The sequence below is a fragment of the Mus caroli genome, unplaced genomic scaffold (genome assembly GCF_978045245.1).
Source record: "Mus caroli unplaced genomic scaffold, Mus_caroli_1 scaffold_20, whole genome shotgun sequence".
In the NCBI taxonomy this organism is placed as follows: Eukaryota; Metazoa; Chordata; class Mammalia; order Rodentia; family Muridae; genus Mus; species Mus caroli.
Window position 1 is genome coordinate 35,247,481 of NW_028227275.1, and position 11,233 is coordinate 35,258,713.

The 11,233-nt window shown below is 44.3% G+C and overlaps 1 pseudogene; it reads left to right on the forward strand.

Moving 5' to 3' along the window:
- Positions 1-8,482: 8,482 nt before the first annotated feature.
- On the forward strand, positions 8,483-9,533 carry LOC110286011 (glyceraldehyde-3-phosphate dehydrogenase pseudogene; annotated as a pseudogene).
- Positions 9,534-11,233: the final 1,700 nt, after the last annotated feature.

Here is an 11,233-nt window from a genome sequence, read left to right on the forward strand (position 1 = left end):
AATAGTATACTAATATCTTTTCCATGAATAGTAAATATCGTTACTTTCCAGAACATAAGCAGTATCAAAATGCTAAACATCCCTGAGATAAATGATGTTTTGAGCAGTGTTTAATCCAGGAATCACTTTGCCAAAGTAAGAGCATTGTGTATTCTATTATCCAACAGCCAAAAACTCCACCCCAGGAAGATTTAACAATGTGGACAGTAATGGCATTTTTGACAGAACACCAATAAGAAAGAGAATAATACATTAATTCATAGAAGTATAATAAGTGAATGTATACATTAATGTATACAAAAACAAGAACTATGATTCATGGCAGAAAAAAGTAAGAAGTCTGCTTCATTTCTATGCACTAATGTTTTCTATACATTTTCATCCATACATTCAGATCATCTTATTATCTATGAAGTTTAACTTGAAATCTGCTACCTAGAAAAAGAAATAGGGCTTAAAAATTATGTAGTATGTTTGCCTCTACTTTAGGTGGCCCAGGGCAATCAACAACTTCTGGTATCACTGGTCCCAGGGTTTGTTGACTCACCTGCTAACTCCTTGGGGGGTAAAGGAGTCACTTGCACTGTTGTCCCTGCCCCTTCTCCCTTGGGAACTTCCAGACCTGGTAGGCACATGCTCTCCAGAGCCCCACAGAATGCCCTTTGCTTTCCCTGCACATCACACACACAAGGGTTAACCGCAATCAGGAAACAGGCAGTCAGAATGGATGGAGCCTCCCAGAAACAGAAAGCACAGCTCTGCCTGCCTTTTCTTTGGGGTTCAGGTGAGAAGATTGACTTCACATCCATTTCCTTTTATATTATTATTTTTTTTAATTAGTTATTTTCCTCATTTACATTTCCAATGCTATCCCAAAAGTCCCCCATACCCACCCACCCCCACTCCCCTACCCACCCACTCCCCCTTTTTGGCCCTGGTGTTCCCCTGTACTGGGGCATATAAAGTTTGCAAGTCCAATGGGCCTTCCTTTCCAGTGATGGCTGACTAGGCCATCTTTTGATACATATGCAGCTAGAGACAAGAGCTCCGGGGTACTGGTTAGTTCATATTGTTGTTCCACCTATAGGGTTGCAGTTCCCTTTAGTTCCTTGGGTGCTTTCTCTAGCTCCTCCATTGGGGGCCTTGTGATCCATTCAATAGTTGACTGTGAGCATCCACTTCTGTATTTGCTAGGCCCCAGCATAGTCTCACAAGAGACAGCTATATCTGGGTCCTTTCAGCAAAATCTTGCTAGTGTATGCAATGGTGTCAGCGTTTGGAAGCTGATTATGGGATGGATCCCTGGATATGGCAATCACTAGATGGTCCATCCTTTCGTCACAGCTCCAAATTTTGTCTCTGTAACTCCTTCCATGGGTGTTTTGTTCCCAATTCTAAGAAGGCGCAAAGTGTCCACACTTTGGTCTTCTTTCTTCTTGAGTTTCATGCGTTTAGCAAATTGTATCTTATATCTTGGGTATCCTAAGTTTCTGGGCTAATATCCACTTATCAGTGAGTACATATTGTGTGAGTTCCTTTGTGATTGCATTACCTCACTCAGGATGATGCCCTCCAGGTCCATCCATTTGCCCAGGAATTTCATAAATTCATTCTTTTTAATAGCTGAGTAGTACTCCATTGTGTAAATGTACCACATTTTCTGTATCCATTCCTCTGTTGAGGGGCATCTGGGTTCTTTCCAGCTTCTGGCTATTATAAATAAGGCTGCTATGAACATAGTGGAGCATGTGTCCTTCTTACTGGTTGGGACATCTTCTGGATATATGCCCAGGAGAGGTGTTGCTGGATCCTCCGGTAGTACTATGTCCAATTTTCTGAGGAACCGCCAGACTGATTTCCAGAGTGGTTATACAAGCTTGCAATCCCACCAACAATGGAGGAGTGTTCCTCTTTCTCCACATCCTCGCCAGCATCTGCTGTCACCTGAATTTTTCATCTTAGCCATTCTGACTGGTGTGAGGAATGAGACAGAAGCAGAGCTTAGGGACAGTGAGGAAGCGGGATGGGCTGATAGCCAGAGAAAGGAGAATTCTCCTCAGATGGCCTCAGCCAGAGGACAGAGGAACAGCATTCTAGACCTGGAGGATGTGAAATCCAGAAAAATTCCTTAATCCTTCTCATCTCTGCTTTCTTATCTATCAAATTACAGGCCTCAAGTAGATGGCCTCTTGAAAATCATTAAGCCCAATAATTTTAAGTATTCACTAGATTAAACAAAACCAAACTACTTTGACTTCGGAATAAGACATGATTTACTCTAAGGGGAAAAAGCAACTCCTTTTGAGAAAAAATAAATTAATTAAGAATCAGAATCACAGTGTCCGGTTGCAATTTTAACTCTGCAAAGAGACACATGCTAAACACAGTCAGGCCCCAGTCAGCCCAGTCTCTTTGGTATGACCCTGACACTAGTGGAAAAGGGTGGGGGAAGGAGCCTTGTATCTGTCTCCTTAAATATAGCCCTCGTCCACGCAATGTCAGCAATGCCAGAAGAAATTCCATTTGTGTGAACTGTGGACCTTCATTACTTTGCTGTCCAATGGCACAGGGAAGATCTCAAGTCAGAGATCATGCTCCTTCTGCACAAGATGAATGCTGAGTGTTTTCCTGAGACCAAAACCAATCCATCTCCATGGTGACTCAGGATGGGAAGAGACAATTAAAGGGGGGAAGGGGTTCTTTTCACTTTGGACCCCAACTTAGAGCATGTCTTCTTGTCCAGACTCCAGTTGCAGGGCAGTAGGGTGAAATGTGAAAAGACTCTGAAAGGGGCTGTAAGGTCTGGAGCCTAATTACCATGTAGCTTGGGCTACCTTTGGCTCTCTTAGTAGGCATTCATGCCTACCTCAGTATCTGGCCTAGCATCCTTGTGACTATCAAGTGAGCCCTTTGGAAATGCATTAACTTAGTGATTAGTTTTTACCAATCTGAAGACTTAAACACATCATCTGACAGCATCCAAAACCTACAGCAGAGGTCTCCCCACTTCCTTGTAACCCACCGACCCGATGTTTCTGCCAATACATTTGAGAGGCTTCTTGATTTATGGCTTTCCTTATTGTATTTTTTTAAGCTTCAGGAAACAGCACGCCATAACATGGGGTAACCTAGATCTGTGCTCCCAGCTTATGGTCACTCATGTTTAGCTCCTGAATAAACTATCTCCTAATCCTTCTGAGGCAGGAATGGTTTCTTCTGTTACTCTGAAAAGAGCTCATAGTTCTAAGAATAAAGATGTATAAAAGACTAAAAGATATGAAGATATCTACCTTTATTACAGCAAATTTAGGAAAGCTACGGTTTTATAGTGCAAAGTCAGCCAAGATCTTACCAACCAAGGCAACCATGTTCATTTTAATGTGCACATACTTATATTACCTACAAAGGGAATCGCTATGCTATAGCTTATTTTCTGTGTGTGCTTGCATGAGTTTACATGCACCATGCACATGTAGGAGCCCATGGAGATCAGAAGACACTAAATCCCTGAACTAGGACCCAAAGCTGGTTCCTCTACATGAATACTTAGTATGCTAAGCCACTGAGCCATCTCTCTAGCTCCAACACTATTCTTTATCAAATCCTCTCTTTGGGCACATCTATGTTATTTCCACCTTGTCTTTGTTAAAAGTATATGAACATATGCTTATATGGTATTACATTCTGAAGGACACAGACAAAATATAGCACACTATGGGAAACACCTTTGAACATGCAAAACTCCATAACCATCTTTTTATGATTTTTCTTTGTTATATTACAAGATATTATAAATTCTAAATCTCTGCGTGTCTTGAAGTTTCTGAGATTTTTTTCCCAAACTTTAGTGCATTTTTCTTGCAGAGGAGCCCACCCCGGACCCCACTTTCTCAGAGAAGCAGCATATAAGATACCCAGGACCGGATGCTAAATGGCATGCAAATCCCAGCTGCCAAGAAGCCGATGGGAAATAAATTGGAACACTTCTGAAAGTACGAAGGTGATTATTGCTCAGTGCCCAGAGGTCTTTCAGCAATTCGCTTAAAATATTCCTTCATGTCAGAGCCATAATCACCTTTTCAAAATTGTGCCGTGGAGAGTCGTGGGTATGCATTTGGTGTAAGGGGCATAAATCTCTCGAATCCACACACTGCAACCTGCAGAGCCTCCCTTCCCACAGGAGTGGCTGTTCTAGGCTGCCCGGGACATCTGAAAAGCACATGTCTGCTCCCCAAATCTTACAACCTTTCAGGGACCCTTGCCCCAACTTCCCAGCCCTGGGTTTGCACATTTCTCCTTGATAAATCCTTTCAGAGACAAAGCACTTATCTATGCAATTCTGGCTTTCATTATGCAAACCATACCTAAACACACAAAGGAGAGCTAAACTTAATGTTAAGGGCCATGGCAGGATGACCATGGCAGGATGACCAGGCTGCTGGCAATTGTTTTGTTCCTCCATTGAAAAGCTTCATACATGTTTGGCAGCGGGATAGAAAAGGTCATTCCATACTGGTGAGATGACTCAGCAGGCAAATATACCTGACACCAAGGCTGATAAAATGAGTTCCATTCCCAGAACCCACAGAGTAGAAGAACAGCCTCTTACAAGTTGTCATCTGACTGGTACTTACTGGACACTTGTATACACTAGGAAAAAAGAGCCCATCCCATATACATGCAAACAGCCGCTCAAGTCATAGGGTAAAGGTTTTGTCTCTTTCCCCCCCCCCCCAAACCCTTAAGAGTATCATTTGTGTTTCTGGGGGCTTGGGCTGACTTCACATACATCACCAAAAGAAGGCTTGCCTGACTTGACTCATCCACATACAGTGCTTGCTGTCCCTGAAACTGTTGGTCTTTTATGTCCATTACAGCCTATTGTTGATGCTGAGTGACTGATAGCCCCTGAAATTCATACAGAGCCCTTGGCTTGGCAGAGTTATTAAAGCCCATGTTTGTGTAAGACCTGGAGTATAGAGCCAATGTCCTACCTCTGTGTCCATGGTCATTCTAAGTTCATCATTGTCAGAGCTCAGAGGCAGTTGCTAGGGGCTAAAGACTTTCAAAGGACTCTACCTGTGTTTGGGCAACTATATAAAACTAAACGTTTTGTGGAGGGAGATAAATGGATCTGGGGACCCCAGAGACTGTTTAAAGAAATATGCATCTCTGGGAAGAGAGCATCTTTCTCAACCAGGCTCTCTGGAAAGAGTGGATGCATTTATCCCTTGCTCAGCTTCAAAGGGAGGGCAAGAATATCAGCAAACTCCACACTCAGCCAGCCTAAGTCCCTAAGGACAGTCTTCAGAGTCCAATCGCAAGAACTGACAAACAGTAGTCACAAAGACAGCCAGGCAGCCGAGGCAAACGCGGCAATAAAGTGGTGCTCTACCTGATTTGTATGCTTCTTTGTAAATGGAACTGAACATGACTTATGTTGTTGAATCCCAATGTTTATGAGACAAGCGCTGTTTCCAATTTTGCAGGTGTTTCTCCTGAGGCTCAGAGACGTGTCATTGATTAGTCAGGTATCCCAATTAGAAAAGTGGCAGATCTGGGTTTGGTTCCAACTCAGACTCTGAAGCACCTGCTGGTACCTTCTACACAGATGCCTGATCACTCCCAGCTAGGCATTATGGCCTATAGTAAACAGAAGACAAGAACATTTACAATCGAATCTCTTGAGGCAGGCTTCCTTCCCACTGGCAGCTGACCCAGGTCCTATCTCCACATACTAGATCAAGTAGACACATCACTGGAAGGCTATCCCCAAACCCAAGCAGTCGTCCAAAGCGCCCAAAGCAAAGTGATATCCTTTTATCTGCGGTTTCCTTCTTTCACTCTCCCCACAACCACCATTTCCTTCTTTCCCTCTCCCCACAACAAAACCATTACCCACAGCAACCAAGCAAGAAACTAAAGCCTGTATTTATCTAACCCTTCTTCCCTAACTCCATGCTGTCAATTGAATCCTGTCTTTTCTCCTTCAAACTTATTCATTACCTCCTTGTTTCCTATCCCCACTCCAGCACCAAACCCCCAGATCCCTCATCTATCCTCCCACGGAAGCCTCCTGGGTCTCCAAGGATTTCTATTACTTCACACCTCCCCCTGGTGCTAACCTCAGAGCAAATTCCTTCTTCTGGATAACAAGGCCCCTGCAACTGTTCCCACTCTATACTTCCCTCCCACTTAAAGACAGCTGTGCATAATAAAAGAGAATTCTTCCATTATGCTGCGATGGGAACTGTAGATATTCACTTGAGAGTTTGTGCTCCGTATTATTCTCCTCACCAAGAAAGCCCGCACTTCACTCTATTGGTCTTTGCCTCCCAACTAGATGCTATAGTTATATCAATTACAATTATGGTCAGTTACACTGGGTTTTTGTTTGTTTGTTAGTTGGGGGTTGTTGTTTTGTTGTTGTTGTTGTTGTTGTTGTTGTTTTTCTGCAGGGTTTCTCTGTGTAGCCCTGGCTGTCCTGGAATTCACTTTGTAGACCAGGCTGGCATTGAACTCAGAAATCCACCTGCCTCTGCCTCCTGAGTGCTGGGATTAAAGGCGTGTGCCACCACACCCAACTACACTGTTTTTCTTTTTTTTTTTTTAAATATTTTTTATTACGTATTTTCCTCAATTACATTTCCAATGCTATCCTAAAAGTCCCCCATTACCCCCCCCCACTTCCCTACCCACCCATTCCCATTTTTTGGCCCTGACGTTACACTGTTTTTCTTAATTGTATGAGTTTTGTATTATCACATACACAGATAACCAAGTATAGAGAGAGTCATCACCTTCATTTCTAAAATAACTATGATAAAGTCAAGAAATTGTTTCCAAAATCACTAATGTTGGTTTGGTCTGATCTTGTAGGAAACATCTCTTGGCCTCTGGTTGATGACAGTCTTAAGTGAACGAGCTGAGGAACACAGCCAATGAAAAAGCCATGCTGAGCACCTAGGACTGTGTTTTGAGAAATCTGGAGAGTAGATAATTAATTAAGGCTCATTATGTCATTAGATAATGAAGCCTGTACTGACCTAGGCATATCTTAAGTGCACTGTGAAAAACGTGTGTCACATGGTCAAGCTACTGACCACCAATAGAAGTGGAAGAAAACCAAGGAAGGAATATTTAAGTGATTCCGGGTTAGAAGCTATTGAAGGAGTCAGTACCTTGAAAACCCTATGCCATAGAAGGCCATTCTAACAGAACTGAAGATACAACCACTAAGTGGAAGCTTAAAGAGTACAAAACTCCCAGTTTCGTGTGTATATGAAGCATGTGTGTTCAACGTTAAATGCCTACATCAGAAATGCTTTAGAAAGGTTTCCACCTTAAGTAGAAACTGGTGTGAGACAGATGTAGAAGCATATGCTTGTTACCCCAGCACTAGGGAAATAGCAACATGAGGATCAGTACAAGGTCATCCTCCTCCGCTACAAAATGAGTTCAAGACCAGCTTGGTCTACATGAGACCACATGTTATAAGAAAAAGAGGAGAAGGAGGAGAAGGAGGAGGAGAAAGAGGAGGAGGAAAATGAGGAGGAAGAAGGGAAGGGGAGGAGGAAGGAGGGAGAAGGAGGAAAAAGAGGAGGAAGAGGGGGAGGGAGGAAGAAAGAGGAGGGAGAAGGAGGAAGAGGATGAAGAGGAGGAAGAGGAGGAAGGAAGATGCAGCCCCTGCAATGAGATGGTCCATAAAAGTCACCCATGCTCCTTCCTCCTGTACTGAAATGGAGGGGATCCTGGACTCCCCCTGCCTGCTAAGAACAAGAGTGCCTTTAGGTCCAATACGCATGACCTATACTTATTTTCTGAACCAGCCACAGTGAGCTCCATCTACAGTAGGAAATGCAAATACTTAAAGCAGGCAGACAAGTAGCTAGCTGTCTGTATCAAAGTGAGAGGAGCATTAGAATAAAAGTCCAGTTCAGAACAAAGTCCAGAGATTGCTCAGCATATCACACTCTAGTTATTTTTAAAAGATATATCAGGGAAACTAAAACAACTCATTTCCAACCCCTGAGGCGTAGCACAAACAACCGCACTGAAGATTTCTGGTTTTCTCTGTTCTGTCTGCTATGGCTACAATCAGAGTTGAGTAGTATGGACTTCAAGTCTGAAGGACTGGGCTCATTAAGAGTTAATAGCTGCTTTTCTATCAGCTGTTCTCCCTGGCCTCTACTAAGACCCAAGAACTCTGCCATGGTTTCTCTAGTCTTTTGTATCCATTTTGTAACCCACACATAACCATAACGTATAGTCTAATTATTGATTATTTGAATTATGAAGTCTAAAAGTCCATACAGAAGAACTTGTGCTTGCTGGTAGGTACCTATGGAAAGGATCCAGGACTACGTCATCAGTTGCAGCCAATGAAGCTGACATTGCTGGTGGCTTTATTTGTTATTCAATTAATTGTAGTGTTGTTGAAAAGCCCAAACATGGCTATCTGCTTCTCCCTATTCCAGAGACAGCCGCATCTTCTTGTGCAGTGCCAGCCTCGTCCCGTAGACAAAATGGTGAAAGTCGGTGTGAACGGATTTGGCCATTTTGGGCGCCTGGTCACCAGGGCTGCCATCTGCTCTCCACATGGCAAAGTGGAGATTGTTGCCATCAACAACCCCTTCATTGACCTCAACTACATGGTCCACATGTTCCAGTATGACTCCACCCATGGCAAATTCAACGGCACAGTCAAGGCTGAGAATGGGAAGCTTGTCATCAACAGGAAGCCCATCACCATCTTCCAGAAGCGAGACCCCACTAACATCAAATGGGGTGATGCCAGTGCTGAGTATGTTATGGAGTCTACTGGTGTCTTCACCACCATGGAAAAAGCTGGGGCCCACTTGAAGGGTGGAGCCAAAAGGGTCATCAGCTCTGCCCCTTCTGACGATGCCCCCATGTTTGTGATGGTTGTGAACCACGAGAAATATGACAACTCACTCAAGATTGTCAGCAATGCATCCTGCACCACCAACTGCTTAGCCCCCCTGGCCAAGGTCATCCATGACAACTTTGGCATCGTGGAAGGGCTCATGACCAAAGTCCATGCCATCACTGCCACCTAGAAGACTGTGGATGGCCCCTCTGGAAAGATGTGGCATGATGGCCATGGGGCTGCCCAGAACATCATCCCTGCATCCACTGGTACTGCCAAGGCTGTGGGCAAGGTCATCCCAGAGCTGAATGGGAAGCTCACAGGCATGGCCTTCAGTGTTCCTACCCCCAATGTGTCCGTCATGGATCTGACGTGCCGCCTGAAGAAACCTGCCAAATATGATGACATCAAGAAGGTGGTGAAGCAGGCATCTGAGGGCTCACTGAAGGGCATCTTGGGCTACACTGAGGACCAGGTTGTCTCCTACAACTTCAACAGCAACTCCCACTCTTCCACCTTCAATGCCAGGGCTGGCATTACTCTCAATGACAACTTTGTCAAGCTCATTTCCTGGTATGACAATGAATGCAGCTACAGCAACAGGGTGGTGGACCTCATGGCCTACATGGCCTCCAAGGTGTAAGAAACCCTGGACCATCTACCCCAGCAAGGACACTGAGAGCAAGAGAGAGGCCCTCAGTTGCTGAGGAGCCCCTATCCCAACTCAACCCCCAACACTGAGCATCTCCCTCAGCACCACCTGACCCCCATAACAGGAGGGGCCTAGGGAGCCCTCCCTACTCTCTTGAATACCATCAATAAAGTTCGCTGCACTCCAAAAAAAGAAAAGAAATGCCCAAACATGTCTGTTTCTGAGCTATTATACCCATAAAAATTATCTTTTTTTTAATTAGATATTTTCTTTATATACATTTCAAATGCTATCCCAAAAGTTCCCTATACCCTCCCTCCGCCCTGCTCCCCTGCCCACCCACTCCCGCTTCTTGGCCCTGGCATTCCCCTGTACTGGGGCATATAAAGTTTGCAAAACCAAGGGGCCTCTCTTCCCAGTGATGGCCGACTAGTCCATCTTCTGCTATATATGCAGCTAGAGATATGAGCTCTGGGGGTACTGGTTAGTTCATATTGTTGTTCCACCCTAAAAATTATCTTTTAAAATCCTAAGTTCACCAAGTAGCTCTACTCAACCTTTCAATTGTCTAGTTTTTTTTTTTAATTTAAATCTAAGAAGCGAATAAAATTTCAATTTTGAAAAAAAAAAACAAAAAAACAAAAAGGTGATGTGAAGTCACTCGAGACTTTCATCCTGGTTTCTCTGTACTTTGATGAAGCTTCTTAGAGTCCTAAGCTCCCAAGATACCAAACTGCTCTTGCCTCTGTCCCCTGTACCTTCTTGAGGATTTACATGGGCATTCCAGCAGAAGTCAATGGTCGAAATGGGAACATTACCCAACGCTGGAGCTGTTCAAAGGGTTGTGCTGCTGCCTCCCCCAACCCCTGTGCACACTTATAGTGCTGCCCAAGTCCCAAACTCAACAAAAAGAGCTTCAGACTCAGGCTGTGTTCTTTGCAATTGGAAGCACATTGCGAGCTGTGAGTGATCCCGGGCATCCAGCATGTGCTTTGGCTTGCCAGAACACCCATCTTCCTCACCCGCCCCACCCACTCCTTCAAGACACCTTTGATAATTGGACCTGGTGCCCGTGAGAGGAAGAGGAGGGGAAGTCATTCTCCTGACCCTACAAGCCATCTGTTCACACCTGGCAGCTCGCGCTTTGATTATCCTCAACGCCGGTTGGGTAACTACAGATGTCTCTAATTTTCACAAAGCAAAGGAGCCCTTGTCTGGAGTAAATGAGATAGATAAATTAGGCAGGGAAGGGAAGGAGTCAAAGGTGTCTCCCCACTACTTTTCATCTGTGGCAATCCGGGGCTCTAATCTATTGTACAAATGTCTGCACACAGCATGCCCATGCTTGCTTGTAAACTCACAGGCAAAAATCTCACCTGGAGACAGTGAATAATGTCTGTTTCATGCCTTTTGCCCCTAATATACTTTTTGTTTTGAAGGCATCATATGGATTAGGTTAGTAACACCCATCCTCACATTTTCAAGCCACTATCTGCCCCTAAATCATCCCTCTTTGGAACTTGACAGGTGATCACACCTTGTCCCATTTCATGCCACCGCTTCCCATGAGCAAATTAGTCTTGCTTCACAAATCACAGGCTCTTTTCCTGAGTGAAACACCTTCCAAATTGCAGGAACTTTTCCCTCCAAGGTGTCAAAGTTCTGCTTTCTAAGATCTGGGGTGTTCTACC